The 20,513-nt window shown below is 40.2% G+C and overlaps 1 pseudogene; it reads right to left on the reverse strand.

Moving 5' to 3' along the window:
• Window positions 1–234: 234 nt before the first annotated feature.
• Window positions 235–20,513, reverse strand: part of LOC122814424 — a 652,984-nt pseudogene continuing 632,705 nt past the window's right edge.

The following is a 20,513-nucleotide window of genomic DNA, read 5'->3' on the forward strand; positions in this document are numbered from 1 at the left end:
CTTCTTTTTACAACAGGGGGCCATCTTGGGCCTGACCTAACCCCACCGTAGGAATATTTCCTGATTTTGAGGATTCTACACTGTCATTTTTTCCCATCCTGGCACCAGTGTGCCTACCAGGATTGGGCACATTTTTTTCCTGGGACTTGTGCACCCCACTTTTTTTTTACTTGCTTCTGTCCATGATATATGCTATTTAAATACAGTCTATATATCAGTGTCACGTTGGTGAGATTTTGTGAAAAACAGGGTCTATTTTGTGAAGGTACTCACCAAGTCTTGAGGATGAATTCATTTTCAGCATTACTACTCTCCTTTGCTTGCTGACTTTTCATCTGTGTGAGTCCTTTCATGTTTTACTAGAGTACTACTTTGTCTGAAACACTTACTGCATTCAGGACATTTATATGGTTTCTCCCCACTGTGAACTGACAGATGATTTCTAAGGTTTCCAGCTGTTGTGAATCCCTTACTGCATTCAGGACATTTATATGGTTTCTCCAGCATGTGAGTCCTTTCATGTATTACTAGATCCCCCCTTTGTCTGAAACACTTACTGCATTCAGGACATTTATATGGTTTCTCTCCACTGTGAACTGACAGATGATTTCTAAGGTTTCCAGTTGTTGTGAACCCCTTATTGCATTCAGGACATTTATATGGTTTCTCCCCACTGTGAACTGACATGTGAGTCCTTTCATGGTTTACTAGACCCCCCCTTAGTCTAAAACACTTGCTACATTCAGGACATTTATATGGTTTCTCCCCACTGTGAACTGACAGATGAGTTCTAAGGCTACCAGCTGTTGTGAATTCCTTACTGCATTCAACACATTTATATGGTTTCTCCCCCTTGCCCATGTGAATCCTTTCATGTATTACTAGATCCCTCCTTAGTCTGAAACACTTACTGCATTCAGGACATTTATATGGTTTCTCCCCACTGTGAACTGACAGATGAGTTCTAAGGTTACCAGCTGTTGTGAATCCCTTACTGCATTCAGCACATTTATATGGTTTCTCCCCACTGTGAACTAACAGATGAGTTCTAAGGCTACCAGCTGTTGGGAATCCCTTATTGCATTCAACACATTTATATGGTTTCTCCTCCTTGCCCATGTGAATCCTTTCATGTAGTACTAGATTCATCCTTAGTCTGAAACACTTACTGCATTCAGGACATTTATATGGTTTTTCCCCACTGTGAATTGACAGATGAGTTCTAAGGCTACCAGCTGCTGTGAATCCCTTATTGCATTCAACACATTTATATGGTTTCTCCCCCTTGCGCATGTGAATCATTTCATGCATTACTAGATCCCTCCTTAGTCTGAAACACTTACTGCATTCAGGACATTTATATGGTTTCTCCCCACTGTGAACTGACAGATGAGTTCTAAGGCTACCAGCTGTTGTGAATCCCTTACTGCATTCAGAACATTTATATGGTTTCTCCCCACTGTGAACTGACAGATGAGTTCTAAGGCTACCAGCTGTTGTGAATCCCTTACTGCATTCAACACATTTATATGGTTTCTCTCCCTTGCCCGTGTGAATCCTTTCATGTATTACTAGATCCCCCCTTTGTCTGAAACACTTACTGCATTCAGGACATTTATATGGTTTCTCCCCACTGTGAACTGACAGATGAGTTCTAAGGTTTCCAGCTGTTGTGAACCCCTTTTATTGCATTCAGGACATTTATATGGTTTCTCCTCACTGTGAACTGACAGATGACTTCTAAGGTTACCAGCTGTTGTGAATCCCTTACTGCATTGAACACATTTATATGGTTTCATCCCAGTGTGAATCCTTTCATGTATTACTAGATGGCTTTTGTGTTTGAAACATTTACTGCATTCAGGACATTTATATTGTTTATTTTCTTTGTGAGCTGACCAGCAAACTAATGGACTTTGCTCACATTCAGAGTTCATGTTGCAGGTATATCCCGGATTATGCTGTGCTACAGGTAGAACAGGATGCCTGTCAGAGCCCTTCCGAGTTTGAACCGAGTGCTGCAGGTTCTCTGTAGGATAACATAATAGAGATGCTCCAAGTGATGGCTGCTGACTCTGACAAATGCTCCGGTCTCTGCTCCCATTACCTACAAACAGATTATTAGTTCTGTATCACAATGATGAAATACATGCGTTTCATTTTACTAAAAGCACACACAGTTTTTTCCATTTTTAAAGTTAACATTTTCTGCTGCTATTAGCATAAGAAAAAGAGCAAAAACAATTCAGACAATTTATGAGAAGTTAGTCTTCTATGGAGAGTTTTAAAAGGTACAAAAACAGTACAGAACAAAATAATTTGCAAAAATCAATAGTTTTGAATTATAACATACCATCCCATCTTACCTACAGGCATAACTCTCCACTTTTCCTAATATTTATTAAAGTCATACTGTAGCTGTAGTGTAACGGTGACTCCCATAACATTGTTTAATCTTTTCATGCAAATCTATTTATACTATGACATTTAAATGCAACATTCTGCACTCTGCTGGGAGTCAGAAACTGGACCTTTCGGATTAGCACTGGTTCCCAAAGTTCAGAAAATAGATAAACTGGCAAAATGTGTGACACATGATCAAATAAGAACAGAAGAGCAGAGCACATTAAAATTGAGTGCAACAACTGGAGACAATGAAGTGCAACAATGTCTTTAATGTATGCAGATTACAGAGCATCACTTACTAATATAAGTTTATACTGATACATTACATTCAGCAACACATGAAGCTGCCATGTCCTTGATGCAAAAGGAGTTTTGAGGATGGAAATGAGTAACGTACCTCATAAACTGACACACCTAAGAGGCAGATCCAGAGAAAGTAGCACTGCATAACCCCTTAACATCACAGTGGATATTTGTGTGTGGTCACCGTTTTATGAGAGAATACCCCAGGCCTTGTCTGATTTATCCATGGTTCGGGTCTGGTTGTGACCTGGTCATTTAAAGGGCAACCTTTTTTTTTTTTTTCATCTGGTTCACCCACCAAACTAATTCCCTATTCAAAAAAACACCACCAGAGTTTATAAGAGTTGCAACTACTGACCTCAACATTTCCTTAGAAGCCATTGTAATTCCTTCGTGTGAAATCTGGCTAGAGGAGCCACATATGACCTAGAAGCTCAAGAGTTTGTCTAGCAGTCTACTTTATTAAGGCTGTCACATTTTTGAAGAAAGTTACAGCCTCCATTTTCTAGGGTGGGAGAAGGGCCCTGCAAGGATTCATGTTCTGTAGTGCCCAGAGAAATAGTCTTCTGATCAGGAATCAGAATGGAGTTTAGGTGACAGAGTGAAACATATGCTTCTAACTCTGCTTATATACATTTTGTAATCTAGCCTGCTTTACAGCTTTTACTGGTACATTGTTTTAATTATTATCACCTTGAATATAAAACTCAAGAGATTAAAAGATTAAAGAATATATTAAAACTAGTGTAGAAAAGTGTCACCTTACAAATCAAACAGCTATATTCATGTACAATGCTTTTCCACTACTGATGGGAAAAAGAGGGGAATGAAATCAGGGATACATACCTGCAAGTAAGGGGTTAATGTGGCTTTCTGAAAATTTTTTTTTTTTTAAACAAGATAAAGTCCCCACATGGTTAGGTCCCATGTTTGCACACCAGTTTCAGAGAGCATAACTTCATGCAACTACTTAAAAAGAAAAACTCTGAGAAAATTCATACAGTTTATCCTTCTCCTCCTGATTATGTGAAAGAAAAATGGGACAATGTTTTTTTTTTCCTGCATATGAGAAAACCTTGATGTATGGAAGAACATACAAGTAAAAGGGATCACATTACCTAGACAGAAAAATGCTAAAAGAACACTGAACTTTTCACCCATGGGGGACAGATACTTAATTCCTAGGGAGGAATACTTAGGGTCTTATTTCTCTTATACCATCCATGTTTTATTATTATTAATAATAATAATAATAATAACAATGTGCCATCTTGCTGACACTGCAAATAAGTGTTTTGGTGCTTTGTCCATTCTTACATATACAGACAGCTAGATATACACACAGATACTAGGGAACCATCCAAGGCCCAGCATAATAAAATGGAAATAAACCATCAGCTACAGAGACACATTCATTTCAGTGTGACAGTAAGTTGGGGATTATCAAGGTCAGCTGGACTAGAAAAGCATGCCCACATACAATCATTTTTTTTCTAATTTGTTAAAGTTCCATTTTAGCTAATTGTTGGAAATGAAAATGCATTAAATAAAACCGTGAAGTGCAATACAGGTACATACATCTATGGCACATCATGTGGAAAAAAAAAAAAACAATGTACACAAATCTATCCTGAAAACAAAAAGTAAACATACACTTAAAACAAGTAAGGAATGAAAAAAATAACACACAGCTTTATATAATAGAGACAAGGGACTACATGTAAACGTGAAGCTTAGTTTTGTAGGTATACACTATGTAAGACAGTGAGTAGAAAATATTAATAGTACAAGTAAAGAGAAGAAAAAGTATGCAAAGCAGTTTAGGTCTGTGAGTTAACAATAAATCCTTACATTGCTTTGTACAGAACATTAAAATGGAGTCAGATGGACAGGACCACTTTTGTGGATAATGCTAGAACTTCTCAAAATGAAAATGTTTTCAAGAACATAGCTAGGAATCAATCCTTTAGGGCTTCTAGATTACATACTAGCAACAAGGCTTTAGATACTGCTTTAGGCACATTGCAACATGAATTACATGCACAGTTTTATTCTGCTAGAGAGGTTAATTCATGTTTGGATAATGTGAGAGAAGCTAGGTCTGGTTTAGCAAGACCGTTTTTTTCTAAAAATGACAATCATGGTGTTAAGACTACAATATCCAACAGGAATTATTTTAGATCTGTGATCACTTTCCCAGTAACACTGGGGACATTTGTGAGGTGATACATAGGAATTGGCCTATACTCACCTCAGATAGTTCTGTCTATGAGGTTGTAGTTGTCAAACCACATTTTTGTCTCAAGAAAGGTATGTCCCTTAAGAGGCAACATTATTATGGTAAAAGTGGTGGCATAAGATCTCTTTCTGACAGATTGGGTACTTTTATGTGCAGGAATTGTATTGCATGTCAATATATTTCTGATACTAAAACATTTACACATCCATCTAAAAGTTTTGTTTTTAACCCTAGGTTTTATGCGGATTGCACTAGTAAACACCTTATATATCTTGCTTCCTGCATGAAGTGCTGTTGTTTTTATGCAGACAAAACTATTAGGACTTTAAAGGAACGCATTTTAGAACATATTGGTTATATAAGAAATAAAGATAGTAGTGCTTTGTACAAGCATGTTCAAGTTTTTAAAGACCATTCTTTTAGTTTTTTAGTATTACAGAGGTTTTATGTTAAGAAGAGGGGTGGTGATTTGAATAGTTTTATTGAAAAGGCTGAAAGTAAATGGATTATGAAATTACAGGCATAGAGAAGCCCTGGACTTTATGCCTATGTGCCTTTAAAGCCTTTAGTGCAAGAGCGTAAATTGTTACATTGATTAATTGCTTATATTATAAAGAGTTCTCTTTTTTTCTTTGTATTTTGTCTGATGAAGTGCCAAGTTATTGGCATGAAAGCGCTAACCTTTTATTAAAGTTCTACTTTTTATTAAAGTTCTTTTATCTGAAGCTGTGGTGGTCCTAGATTGCTGTTTTTTGCCATTGTATAATGTTAACATACTACAGGAGGGGCTAAAAGACAAATGACTGATGCCAAAGCCACACAGTCTACAAATAAATGCAATATTTGTCATTATTTTGGCCTTCTGCAAAGTGGAATTCCATTCTAATTGCAACATTGACAACATGCAACTATGCTAAAACCCAGTGGTGCAAGACCATAGAACACACATAGATATCAATTTGAACTTTGACTATCAAGTGTCCACAGTGGTATGGAAAGGCTATGCCATGCACCCCATATGTCAGACCATCGTATCCAGATCTGAGGATGACATAACTACACTGTACTCGAACCTCATCAGAACACTAATACAGTATAATGCTTCCTTTTGCACATACCTCACCAGACACCTACAGCAGCTGGAGAGACCACAGGGGTTTCTCACCAAGAAAATACAGGGCCTACAAACCATGCCATGATGTATGTGGTTAGACTGAAAGCCCTGTCACTGTAATCTGTATCATATAGGATGAGGTGACTTGTGCCTGGCCTACAAGCTGGTCTCTGACCCTGCTCTGATGGGAATACTGCACATACACAAATTAGCTATAGCTGGTGACATCAGCAGAGTCTGATGACAGAAAGATTTTAATAGCAGTGTCCCACATGCTGGTGTAAAATATTCTCTCTCTAATGTCAAGTGAGTGCACAAACACACAGACATCCCAGTTGGCTGCAGTGAGGACAGAACCCCTACTTAAGTACACTGACTACAAAACTCTGTATTTAAAGCAAGCACAACAGCTTGTGTCTGACTTGGAGAGTGTCAGACAGCACTTTATAGGTGAGGACATCAGCAGTGTCTGGTAGGGAGAAAATGGTAAAAGCAGTGAACCACATGCTGGTGTAAAATGTTCTCTATAATGTCAAGCAAGAGCACAGACACACATCACAGTCGACTGCAGTGAGAACAGAACCCCTACCTAATTATACAGACTACAGAATTCAGCACTATGGCAGAAGTCTGACTTTTACAAAGCTGCAGGACAACTTATAGTGTATGACATCAGCACTGCAGGCTGGAGAGAAAATGTTGGGAGGCTTGCATGAAACGGACAGCTAACCATGTTCAACTGTCAAGATATTTTAAGTTCTGCATGTTACCAGACTGATGAGTGTACAATGTGTAGTAATTGCTGGTTATGTTCCAATGTGCAGGTATACTTTCAGGGACAGCTTTACAAACTATACGCAAACAGGTGCCTACATTACTACAAGTATCAGAAACTCAATGTGTATTTTCATTTTAAAGACATGTGTGGTATATAACACGACACTTGTAGTAATTTATGTACAAGTATAGGTTCATAGGCAAGTACTAGGCTATCTGCCCAAAGGCATTTATAAGCCTAGCCAGAATGTGTTGGCTTTTGCCACCTCCTTAAATTAGTTCCCTGTGCCTCTGTCCAGCAAAGCCATTAGTTTCCTGCGCCACTGTCCAGCAGAGCCACTGCAGTGATCCACGGGGTAAATTTTCTGTTTCCCATCCACCCGTCAAGGTTTCTCTTGAAGAGAGTGTTAGTGAGGGGCTCTGCCTGATGTATATTGGAATCCTGTTCCAAAGCATGGGGAGTCTTTTTTTAGGTGGAGCATGTCCATTAATTCTGGGTTGGACATGGCCTTGTATGTCAGGCAGAGATCACCTCTGAGTAAGCGGTATGCAACAAAGTACAGCTGGAGTTTCTTGAGTCGGGCTGCATAGGGCATCTGTTTGAGGCCAGTAATCCTCTTGGTGAGGTACTTTTGTGGTCTTTCCAGCTGCTGCAGGTGTCCTGTAAGGTACATCCCAAATGGGGCATTGTATTCTATGATGGGTCTGAGTGATGAGTAGAGAGGCACAATAACCTCTTTTGTTCTAGAGGCAAACCCTTTTGTGATTAGGTAGGCCACATAGGATTTTCTAACCACCTTGGCAATTTGATTATCAAAGCAGAGATTACTATCTACTTGGGTTCCCAGATCCCTTATTACATGTTCTGTATTTAGGGGACTACCATCTATGTGGTAGTTCACGGGTAATTTGTTTTTTTTCCAAAGGGGATGACTGTGCACTTTCTGGCATTTAGCTTGAGGCCATGATTTTGACACCAGGTATCCGTCTCAGTGAGACCCATCTGGATGGTGTCTGTATCAGCCGGAGAATCAATTATGGCCCCTAGTTTGCAGTCATCTGCAAACTTGGTCAGCCATAGTCCTATGCTTGCCTGTACCTCTGAGAAGTATATACCGAACAGGAGGGGTCCTAGGACTGAGTCCTGGGGGACGCCACTTGTAACCGGTTTAGAGTCGGATGTAAATCCTACAACTCTCACCATGTGGATTCTATCCATGAGCCAGTTGGCAACGCATCTCGTGATGTAGGGGTTCATGTTCAAGCTGTTGAGCTTGTCTATAATACTAGAATGGGGAATGGTGTTGAAAGCCTTTGCGAGGTCTAGGTAGGCTGTGTGGACCTCCTTTCCCTCATCTAATGCCTTGGTAACCATCTCAAAGAAGTCCACCAGGTTTAGAAGGCATAATCTGCCCTTAACAAAGCCAAACTGTGTGGGGTCCAAGGTTTGGAGGTTCCCAGTGTCTCTGTTAATGAGTTCCATGATGATGCGTTCCATAGCTTTGCAGACCAAGCTAGTCAGGCTTATAGGGTGATAGTTCCCGGGGACTGTTGTGGCTCCACCTTTGTGGAGCAGGATAACTGCTGCTGTGCGCCACTCTGTGGGTATGTAGCCTGTAGAGAGGCTGAGTTTGAACAGTGTGTTTAGGTGAGGGGTTGGTTCACTTTGGAGCTCTTGTAAGACACAGCCTGGGACACTGTCCGGTCCCACTGAAGCTGTGTTTTTGGCTTTGGATAGGGCTATTTTAACCTGTGTGTTGGTGATTGATGGGGCCCTACATTCTTCTGGTATGGTTATGGGCCCTTTAGGGAGTGAGACGGGGGTGAAGTTTGCACTAAACCTGTCTGCCAGAATGTTGGCAATATCAGTCATTTCAGTGTATTTTGTGCCATTCTGCACTAACTCAGAGCAGATCTGAGAGTTTCCACTTAGGTTCTTGACATAGCTAAAGAACGCTTTGTGGTTATCCTTGGAGTCATTGGCAATTTTTCTTTCGAAACTAGCCTTGGATGATTTAATGAGGGATCATAGTTTCTTCCTGTTACTGATCAGGGATGTCTTTCCTTCTTGGAATTTTAGTCTTTTCTGCACTAGTTTCCTCCTTCTGTTGTATAGCTTGCTTATAGCAGGGGTCCACCAGGCTGGTTTCTTTTTCTTGGAGGAGTGAGTCTTGGTTTTACTTGGGATAGAACGATACATGCATTCCTGCAGATGCTCATACAGTGCCTTTGTAAAGGTTTCAGCAGCTTGGACAGCATTGTCCTTTAGCATGGGGGCTGTGAACCTTTCCACCTCAGTCTTAAGTAATGTGAAGTTTGCTTTTGAAAAGTTTTTCATGGTGGTTTCCTTGACTGGGGGTGGGGGCGGAATGTGGCTATCCAGACTGATTAGTCTATGTTCTGATCTAACCAGCAAGGGGGTGACCTCCGGTGTGGAACACCGTTCACCCATGCTGGTGATGACCAGGTCCCATATGTTGTACCCTCTGGTGGTGATGTTGACCAATTGATCCAGGGCGTTCGAGTTTATAAATTCTAGGAAGCGTTGGGCAAGGGAGTTAGTACTCGAGTAGTTCTCCTTGTTTATGTTTGGGTAATTGAAACCACCCAGTATTAGGGTGTTTGGTAGGACCTTCATATTTCCCAGTGTCTCCAGAAATGCGGAATGGGGGTCCTGGGCCATGGTGGGTGATCTGTAGCAAGCTACAATTTAGATTGCAGTTTTGCCTGTTGTTAGCTGCACATGGAAGATCTCTGATGCATTGTGCTGTGCCACTAACCTGTAGGTGTGGGTATCCTTGATGAATATGGATACACCTCCACCTTTTGTGTTTCGGTCCTGGTTCTGTGGCCGAAAGGTATGGTAAAAGTTATAGCCTAGTAGTGCTGGTGTGCTCTCAGAAGCCTTAAACCAGGTTTCTGTTACTGCACAGATGTCAATGTTCTCCATACTGAGGAGTGCCTCGAGTGCGTGCATTTTGAGGTTTAGACTTCTGGCGTCGAGTAGTATTACCCTCACTTTTTGGTTACTTGTGCTATTTATGGTGGTGGGTTTGTCATTTGAGCCTTGCCTAAAGAAGGCACTATGGGGGTGGCAAGAGCCTTGGCCAGTATTCGAAAGCCTAAGGGTGACAGGTGCAAGCCATCTCTTGCGAAGCAATGTCATGTCATCCCAGGCAGACAGATACTGTATCCCCTTTGAATGACACCAGAAACTTAGTCAATTGTTGAAATTGATAATTTTTTCTCTATACTGTGGCATCATTCTTGGTGAGGGCAGGATGCTACTCAGGGTCAGACCGGCCTGGGCTACATGGTCAGAGAGCTCTTCCATGTCTCTCTTCATGCAGTCCAGGGAGGTACATCTCTGGTCATTCACACCAACATGCACAATGACAGAATTGTATTTGTACTTGTTCTGGAGTGACCTGAGTGCTTGTGTTATGTGGCGAATCCTGGCACCCAACAGGCAGCTAACTGTAACCTTCTCCTTGTCCAGCCTAGTTGGTGGGACATCCGTGTGCCTGACTATAGAGTCGCCAATTACTAGAGTGTTGGGTATATTATGTTGCGTTAAGGGCTATGCTTATTTGGCACACTGATTATGTGAAGTATGTTTCATGGTTGGTGATGGGGTGTGGAGGCTGCTTGGATGTCTGCTTTGGAGGTCTCTGTTGCTTTTGCAGATTTTTATTTAGAGTCCCCGCATATGTTTTCAAGTATTCATGTGTGTTATTTGGCAGTGTTGGTTTATTAGGTCTATGTGAGACTGGTAGTGTGTTGCAATTACTACCCTTCTCTTGACAGTCAGTTCCAGTCTTGGGTTGAGAGAGCTTTGCCTCCAGTTTGGCTGTATAATTGCATCACTTGCATATATTAGTGTTTGGTGGTAGGAGGAGAGGGTTGTCTGTGCGCATGAGGCAGTTGTAACATTGCCTCAAAATGCACAGATTCATCAGCTGGACTGGAGCGTACACCGGAAACTGTCCTTTGGACATGCCTGAATAGGTAGAGTAAGCTGTTTTTCTGATTGGCTGGTGGGGCTGAGTAGAGAGCCTCGTCTTTCTGGACAGTATAGGGGGGTCTAGTGCTAGGGTAAATTAGTGCTTGCTATGAGTTTTAAGCAAGTGCTTGACTGTGAAATGAATGGCTTGAGTGCTAAAGTCGAAGGTTTGTCTAGTTCCAAGGGAAAAATTTAAGAGTAGACTTTGTGGCGCCGAGAATAGTTTAACTCTAGCTAAACAGTGCTACCCGGTGCACAAAACCGCACAAATGCAGTTTTTATAGCAGGGAAGTGAAAGAGAGAGAAATTAGCCAAAAATGGCTAATAAACTACTAACTTCTGGGCTGAAACCACTCCTCCACGGACAGATAGGCTGCTCAAAGCTCCCCTCTCTCAAGGGTGAACAGAGAAACTTCCTTCTATCCAAGTAAGGTATGGGCAACACAGAAACTTGTAACTCAGCCCTGGATTCAGCAATAACCTGAAAACTGGACTATACTAGGTCAGAAAGGCGGGTAACAAGTATTTTATTTTATTTGTTTTTTTTCAGAAGATAGAGTAGATACAATCAAAACAACACTTTAAATACACAGAAAAGGCTACCACACTTTAGCATGTAGCCTACAACAGTTAAACAGATTATTTAAACACACAAATGACTTAATTCAAGTGCAGGCAGCAAATACGTACAATATGTAGCAATAACAAACTTTTTAAATCACAGCTTTGCTAAAAAAAAAAAGGCGTTTTAGATGAAATTAGTTAAGACAGCAAGAAAAGCAGAAACATGATACTTAATCACTCCAAAGTCACTCTTTTGTCTCTCTGCAGCTGTAGAGTCTGCAGAACACCTGGAAGGCACTTGCTGAGCGGAATACAAGCGCAAAAACTGCACAAATGCTGTTTTTTTAGAAGGGAAGTGAAAGAGATAGAAATTAGCCCAAAATGGCCAATAAACTACTAACTCCTGGGCTGAAACCACTCCTCCAGGGACAGATAGGCTGCTGAAAGCTACCCTCTCTCACAGGTGAACAGAAAAACTTCCTTCCATTCAAGTAAGGTATGGGCAGCACAGAAACTTGTAACACAGCCCTGGATTCAGCAATGAGACCAGTGTTGTATTGTATGGGGGGAGGTAACACATGGCTGCATTGTATACATGTAGCATTTTGTTAGACAGGGTGTTCATTTTTTTCTGTTTGTGCATGTAGTTTCATGTCATGAACACTAAATGGACAATAAACAAAAGTAATACATGCTACATACGCTTTGCATAGCATACCGCTGAGCAGCAGGTTTGCATGATGGTTGGCAAAGTGTTTACACATGCAAGATACCACTTTCCTTGTTTGCATGTAGTTAAGCAGTGTGCAAACACAAGCCTCAGTGCTATATTTCTAAAGATTCTCAGTATTGAGAGCATGAAACATACCTGCTGCTCAGGTGATTTTGTGGCATCAGGAATAAAAGCATTGACACATTCTTTCTGAGCCCAAATGATATAGGGATCAAATCCAGGTGTATGCAATACTTTTTTTAAAAAAAGTTGTGATAATGCAATGAAATTATACTTTACACTTCATTCACAGTGTGTTACTGTGTGTTGATGTAGTACAGTGCATTTAAGCAGCATTGCCAAGAGGTAACCTCACAAAGAAAGAGTCAGTGTTGGTGAGTGATGCCAAAACGAAGCACATACAGGCCAAAAACTAAAGGGCTCCATTTTTTTTGACAGTTGTATGTTGAGTGTGACTATTTTTTGACCAAATTATTGGTGCTAAAAATAGGGTAGACAGAAAAAGTGGCGAAATGGGGGGCAAGCAGGGGGAAGAAGAAAGGGAAAGCAATATAAGAATTTGCAGGACAGAGGTAAAAAAAAAAACCCATAGCTATCCATTCTTTCAGTATAAAATTAAAATTAAAATACATACAGAATATTAGCTGGTAGACCAAACCAAGTACTTCAATGAAGACATATGTGCGGAACAGAGAGCCATGTATGGGACGATTTGTTCTTTTTTTTTTTTTTTTATAGCACAAGGGCCCATTTTTTTTCTTTACTTCAGTAAGAGAGGAATGCTGGGTAAAGGAAGTTGGTATTTCTGGGTCAACTAAGTTGGGTAGGAGAAGACGCAAATGAAAATAGGACAAATAATAGAAAACACAGGGATGGTGAGGGGCACAAAAGATGGGGACACCATGATTGGAGTGAGGACACAAAAGCTTGGGGGACACCATGGCTATGGTGAGGAAGGAGACAATGCAAGCTCATGCCCAAACATAGAGAAAGTAAGAATCTAGTCATCTGCAGGACTGTCATCACTGTCCCTTTACTCTGCTGTCTGCTGGAGTGCTTGACATTGCCTCCTCCTACAGACCATGAGGGAGAGCAGCTTCTCCATCCGGTGCAGGTGTACACCAATGGTGCCGTGCATGACCCTACAGACCAACCCTGGCATCTCCTGGCAAGTGATGAAATCTTCACCTCCACCAGTACTCCCGGAGGGTACCAGAGCACCAGCTGCCAGAGTAGTGCCTGAGGGCACAGGTAGTGCAGGCGCATTAGAGGCAGGACTGCCAGGTTGGGTCACAGATGTGCTGGCTGTCAGTGTTGGAGCCAGTGAAGCGGGGACAGGCTGATCCACTGGGGTTCGCCTACCTTGCTGTGTTGTGAAGCATTTAGTTATCTGTTATAGATGGATAACATGGAGACATTTTGATAAGGATTGTGTTGAGAGGAAAAAAAAGATAAAATTAGTAACCCTAACCAGGAAAAGCCGAAAGAAGAAGATATGTGACATACAATGCATTATCACAACAATACAACTATTTTTATCTGAAGTATTACATTTAAATATACTTCCTAACAACTACAAACTATAAGTATAGATTGCTCAAATTAATTCTTGCAATGTGCATATTGCAGATTTACTTAGTCTATTTATACAGATTACAGTTAACAGCAGGGTTTTTATGCCACTTGTATAGATTTTAATTTAAATCCAGGTAAAAAAACGCACCATAAACAGTTAAAGGCAGCTTGCCAATCTAAAACTTAACAGTAGAAACAAACCAAAGCTTCTCCACCATGGAGAGGTTTAAAACTATTTAATACTAAAAAACTGGAGGAGTGCTCATCCAGTTACTTTAAGAGGACATCATGTTTTACTACATTTTTATTTTGCTTATACTTACTGATTTTTAGTATTAAATAGTTTTAAACCTCTCTGTGGTGGACAAGCTTTGCTTTGTTTCTGCTGTTAGACTTTAATTTATGTAATATTATTAAATAATTGCAGTATTGTATAGTTGTTACTTGTAGTATTTAACCCACAACCTCTGACTACAGTCTTACACTTGACTCCAAAGTTGGTTTGTGCTACAGACTTATGCATGTATACTTGCTTTTACAGTTAGGATATGCATGCTTACTTTGTTACTACTACATAGAAACCAAAAACATTTCTCTTTAACTTTTAAAGCTACAATGATGGTGCAGCGGTTAGTGTTGTTGCCTCACAGCAAAAAGCTTTCCTGTTCGATTCTTGGCTGGTATGCCTTCTAGCCGGCATCTGCATGTCCTCCCTGTGGTCATGTGGGCTCCCTCTGGCTGCTCTGGATTCCTCCCATATTTAAAAGACATGCAATATGTGAATTAGGCACTCTAAACTGTGTGTGTGTGTGTGTGTGTGTGTGTGTGTGTGTGTGTGTGTGTGTGTGTCTGTGTACGTGTCTGGTACAAATGAACTACCATGGCAGGGCTAGCCACCTGCAGCATAAACCTTGGCTTGAGATGATTGTCACTGCTGAAGTGACACCCTGACCCCATGTGCAAAATGGGAAAAGGGGTTGAGGATGGACTGATGGAATAATACTTCTCATGTGCTGCACACATACCACTTGCTTCCCCTTTAATAGCATACTTACACAATTGTTGGATTTCTGTAGCTTAAATGTCATCCATCCACTGGTTGAGTGTATCCCTCTTGCACCTTTTTAGATTGTTGAGGTGGTGCCTACACTGTTCACCAGTGTGTGGGATGCCAGTCACCCAGTCACACTGGATACAGCCTTGCCCAGACTATTCCAAGCCTCAGACATTTATAAGATACCAGATTACTCCCCCTGCACAAGCCTGTGGTGCTTTACCAGAAGTACAATAACTATTTTGGATTCCTGAACATCCTACCTCTGCACCCTAAATTGATCACCTTCTTCTCTAAATCCAGACATGTCTAATCCCAAAGTAATAGCAAATAATGACTGTGAAAGGCTGCCAGCCTAGCTAGATAGAACTTTGTAGATAATTCTGCCATTTGTAAATATTAATATAAGCCACAGACTTGTTCTCTTAAATGTGAAAAGACTGTATTGGATATTGAACTGCAAAAATGTAACCACATTGCACTTTGCTGGAGGAAAGCTGATAAGTCAAGCATTGTATAATTGTTTGATCTCAAAACCCAGAGCCAGGATGTCTGGATGAAGGAATTATTCCTATTGTTTTGAGACCAAAGTTAATTGCTAGAATTTACATGTATAATGTTGTTTATTCCTGTGCTTCCTGACCAGGTGCAAGCTTACTATGAACTGTAATATTTCTGTCAGCCTGGGAACCAGAGAATTGTTAAGAATGATGTTATCTAAAATGAGTCAGTAGGATGCATTATCAATTTAAAGGACTTTCGCAGAGAGAGAGAGAGAGAGAGAGACAGAGCATTTTACATTTGTCTTGAGAACATACAACTCAACAGCACTCTGCCTGTGCTCTGTATGTACGTTTATTTTAGAACTGGGTTTGCTCTTAAGAAATAGATAGAAAATAGTAAGTTTAGACTAGCTGTTTTGTATATTGATGTCAGAACTCTTCTACTGTATTATTTTAAACATTTTCCTGTGATCTCCGAAGTCTTGACTAGCACTGTGTAGTACAAAGCACTGTCTTGTATTCTTTATTATTTTTTATTAAATATTTTAAACCTTTCAAGTGTGGCTGTTTTATGTCGAGATAATGTAAGCTCTAGAGTACATTACATGTATATAGTGATACTGTACAAAGCCACAACAAGTAAATCTTGCTGCTCAGTTACACTTACTGTTTAGATAATAATATTGCACAGTAATAATTGGACACCCTTTGATAAGGTCCGTTAGTTATTAGTGGTTGGTGGCAAGTGGTACTACTGTATAGTCTGGGTAGAAGGGGGATAGCTGCAGAACTAGTGCCAGCCTTGCCAATGAGTGTCTTGTGTGTTTGTATATAAAACTCATATCTCAAAGTGTGTGTGTCAGCTACTTGGGCATGGACACGAAGCACTGGTTGGACAGATAGGGTGCTGGAGGCTTTAGCTTGACCATTAGGCTGAGATCTGGACCTTATAGCTGTGCAGTGGGGAGTCTTACTGGGGATCTGGAGAGAAAGGGAGAAACCAGCCCCAGACTGACTGTGATCTCTGTGTGCTCTTAAAGGAAATTGTACTTTACTGTGTGTGTACTTGTTATCCTTCCCAATGTGGACGCCCCTCACTGGTGTTAGTGGTGACGATTGAGGCTCCTTGATTGCTGTGCCAGTACACGGGCATCACAATGATTTCCCACTAATTCCTGTTATTGTGTTTACTCGTAGTGCACAAATCCAAGCAATGATGTCACCAATGTCTGCACAATGTTAAGTGGAGAGCAACAGTGCCAAGCAGGGAGGAATGGAATTTTTAAAACTGGAAGGCTAATCTGACACGATGTTAGTCTGAGGGGTGTCTGCTGCGATTGTTAGGTCATTTAACTTTGCCGCCATGCACTGGGGGCATGAATGTCATGACCTGACACATATTTGCGAGGCTTTATACACTGCTAAAGCTGACTTTTACAATTTGGGATTCAAACCTGTGCAGAAGGGACAAAACATTTTCTTTCACAGTGGTGATTTTCCATCTTTGCCACAGAAGAACTGCATGTTAGACATAGTCATGAATCATTCATAAATACAGATGACAGATTTGTGTCAAGAATGGAATGCCACCCCGCTTTGTTGGATTTATTCCCTTTAATAATGTCTATAACCATAAAACTAAACTTGGCAGATGAATTTTGTGGAATGTTTATATAGAGCACTGCTTGTTTTTTTATTCCTCATGTCACTGGTGTGTTAACAGATTCTCAGTCTAAGTGGTCGTGAAATTTGTCCTATGTAGAAGGAGCCACAGCCACATATCAACCATTCACTACTGCAATTGGCAAAAAACTTGATATCATAAACTGTGCCAAAGTTCTTACTTGTAAAATGTTTGGACTTAAAAACTTTATTGCAGTGAGTGCAATGTCCACATGGGTAACATCCTGTGAGCACCTCACCCATTATTGTAGTTTGTACTTCTTAAGTTGGTATCCTGGAATGGGAGTGTTTGTAATGGTTAAAGTGTGAGGCTAGGTTTCTGCCCTTACGAAATGAAAAACATCTTTCTGGTAGGACATTAGATTGTGATCACTCAGTAGAATATTCCGGTGTCTTTGTACACTGTTTATTAACAAATCAGAATTCCTACCATAAGTAGACACTAACCTAATAGGTGACAACCTATGCTGCTCCCATTGTTTGTATATCAAAATATCTTATCTCTTAAGTGTTTTGGCCCAATTACTAACCTGTAGGACATGTCTCATCCGATACCCCATGTCCCTGAATCTGTGAGTCAGATCCTGTCTGTATTTCTGAAAGGTGGAATCACTGGAGTAAATACATCTTATTCTAATATATTGCGATTTGGGGATATTTTTTGTTATATGGGATGGATGAAAGCTGGATGCATGGAAGAGGGTGTTATATTGGGGATACTTCCAGAAAACAGTACATAAGAGTGTGATCTGATTTTCTGGAAATGGAAACATCAAGAAAAGTGATGATGTTCATGTCAAAGTTAACCATGAAATGTAAACCCCATTTGTTTTCATTTAAATAGTCAATGAATTCAGACAAATATTCCACATCCGACCTCCATGCCATCCAGCAATCATCCAAATAACGCCTCCTTATGTCAATCTCTGTCAGGTACAAATTATGGCCTGCATCACAGATAAGATGTTCTTCAATAAATGCCATAAACATGTCAGCATAAATGTGGGCAAAAGATGCCCCCATAGCCATCCGTTTAATCTGCCAATAGCATGGGTCCTGATAGAAAAAGACATTATTGGTTAAGACATGCTCTGTCAGGCCCAAAAGGTATTGAATCCTGGCTGATACAATTCTGATTTATGCAACCAGTATTCAAGGGCTTCTCATTGCATTACTGAATAAATTGAACCAAAAACCAACACAAACTTGATAAAAAGTATATCCAGAAGCACTATAAATATTATTTCACTCACAGTTTGCTGGCTTACTTTTTGGATTTTGGATTATTCAAGCCGTGCAATTGCCTTTTGTGCAGGGCGAACCCCTTTGATATAAACTAGACTGTCACAAAAGTACAAATAAATTATAATCTGTGTAATAGAGTCCATGACCATCTGTATTACATCCCTACACTTACACCTGACACCACAGGAAAAGTTAAAAAAACACTTCCGTAATTCCGTACTCATTCTTAAGTTGTGTGTGTTAATCGCCTCACAATGCCACTTAGCATGTTTGTGTGGTGCCCAACCCAAGTAAAAAAATGCATCCATTTTGACATTGTTGACTGCTTCCTATCTGCAGGTATTTGATGGCTGCCGGTGTTGGGGAAGCTTGCTAGCCATCTCACAACTTCGTTTAAGGGTGCTGCACGATGGAAAGCAAAAATCTCAACAATGCATCTCAACAAAAATCTCAACCTTTACTCTGTCTATGTCCTTGTCTAGAGGCATTATGTCTGCTTTCTGTGTGGGCCAATAGTCCAGGTTTATGTTCTGCTAAACATTGTGCAAACAAGATAAGGAAGCTAAACATGACATTCACCGCATTTCTCCATTCCCCTTGTTTGCACTAAGCTGTGCACTATTCAAACACTGGCATAGAAAAATTAGAAAAAGAGAAAATTAGGAGAAATAAAGAAATCTATTAAATAAACACTACAAAATGCATGTTGGCATACATGAAATATTTTTACACAGGTGTGGATTTGAATTCTTACTCCAATGAATCTTCAAAACACAGCAAGGGTGGCTTAGCCCTCTTTGCCACAGAAACAGCTTTGCAGCTGAGAATGAGAATCATTATTCATATAACCAAATGCAACATCATCCACAGTACTAACAAAACATGTGAGTTGTTTGTACATTTATTAATTTCAGATGCAGTACATCGAGTGATCACACAACCATTTATGACTACTGCTTGCACAAATGTAGCTCTGTCTTATCTCCTTGCATTTGTTGCTCATTCGTGTCTTATCTGACCAGTCTGTAAGGCATTCAGTATAACTGTCCTTAAAATGTGTGAGGATATTAAATGGCAATAATATATAGTTGTCGAGAAATGAAGGGGATTTTGGATGTTACTGAAAAGAAACTGTGGAATGTGTGCTGCTTACTTACATTTAAAACCTTGGCATAATACTTCTACACTTTGTAAGTCTAACCTGGCTAACACACCCAGGGGAGATTAGGGAGTCTGAATTGCTGCTGTGTTTTCCTTCTCCTTACCAATAATCATTCACAGTTGTAATCCATTAGCAACAAACACTGAGGGAGTACCTGCATTACTGTTACAGCGGCTACACGGAATCAAGTATTTTGAATTCAGAAAATGAATTCACACCTCATTTGCATCTTCACCATGCTCACAGCTTTGAATGTACACTATAGAAAAGGAACCATGCAGCTAGGGAACCTGAAGATGAGGAGACTTGTTTATGTGGATAACACAGAAGAAAATATTACTTTGGGATTTGTTTGCACAAAAGACAACCGATCTTGATAAGGTATGCTTGTGTTTTCAGCTATATACTGGATATGCTAAAATGTCACCATGAAACATATATTTTTATACATTATATGTAGCATTTGATAATGCATGTCTATCCATCTACTTTTCTCTGTATACATTTCTTAAAAGTATACTGATGCCATAGACATGTTTGTAAGGGCTTTTACTTTCTGAGATGTACAGCCTTATTAGAGTGCATCACAAGGGCTAATGTTACAATTGTTTTATGATTATATATAAAACAGAAGAAACTGTCTAACCTGACCATATTGCTCTCCAGTGGGTAACTGCCCTGTTGCTACTGACCAACGTCCTTCTCCCACCTTATCAGCATGTATCTATTATCTACATTGAGGAATTTGAACCTGAACCTTCCTATGCAACAGTCCCTCTAAGAAGAAATATAAAACAGAAGAAAGTATGTGTTCCTAATACACCTGACAGTTCCAAATATAGACCTGTTTAGATACTATAATTTAAATTTTTCACTTTTATGTACACTCCCTAGCTAGGTCGACCAGCAGCATAAGCCCTTCCTTAACTTATTGCTTGCCCTCTCCTCTGTTCTTAACATTACTCCTATCCCACACTGTACTTCCCAAGCCCTGCTGTCCTCCATAAGAAGCTACTCTTTAATATCGAACACTGCCAACTAGGTGGCACCTATCTCCCTGTCTCACTCTATTGACTCAAAACAGTTCCCCTAGACTTACAGTTTCTATATACTTGAACTGCAGCCCCTACTTCTCTTTCTTTCCATCTACCT

Source organism: Protopterus annectens, chromosome 10.part0 (assembly GCF_019279795.1).
Source record: "Protopterus annectens isolate FY-2018-M chromosome 10.part0, PAN1.0, whole genome shotgun sequence".
Lineage (NCBI taxonomy): Eukaryota > Metazoa > Chordata > Ceratodontiformes > Protopteridae > Protopterus > Protopterus annectens.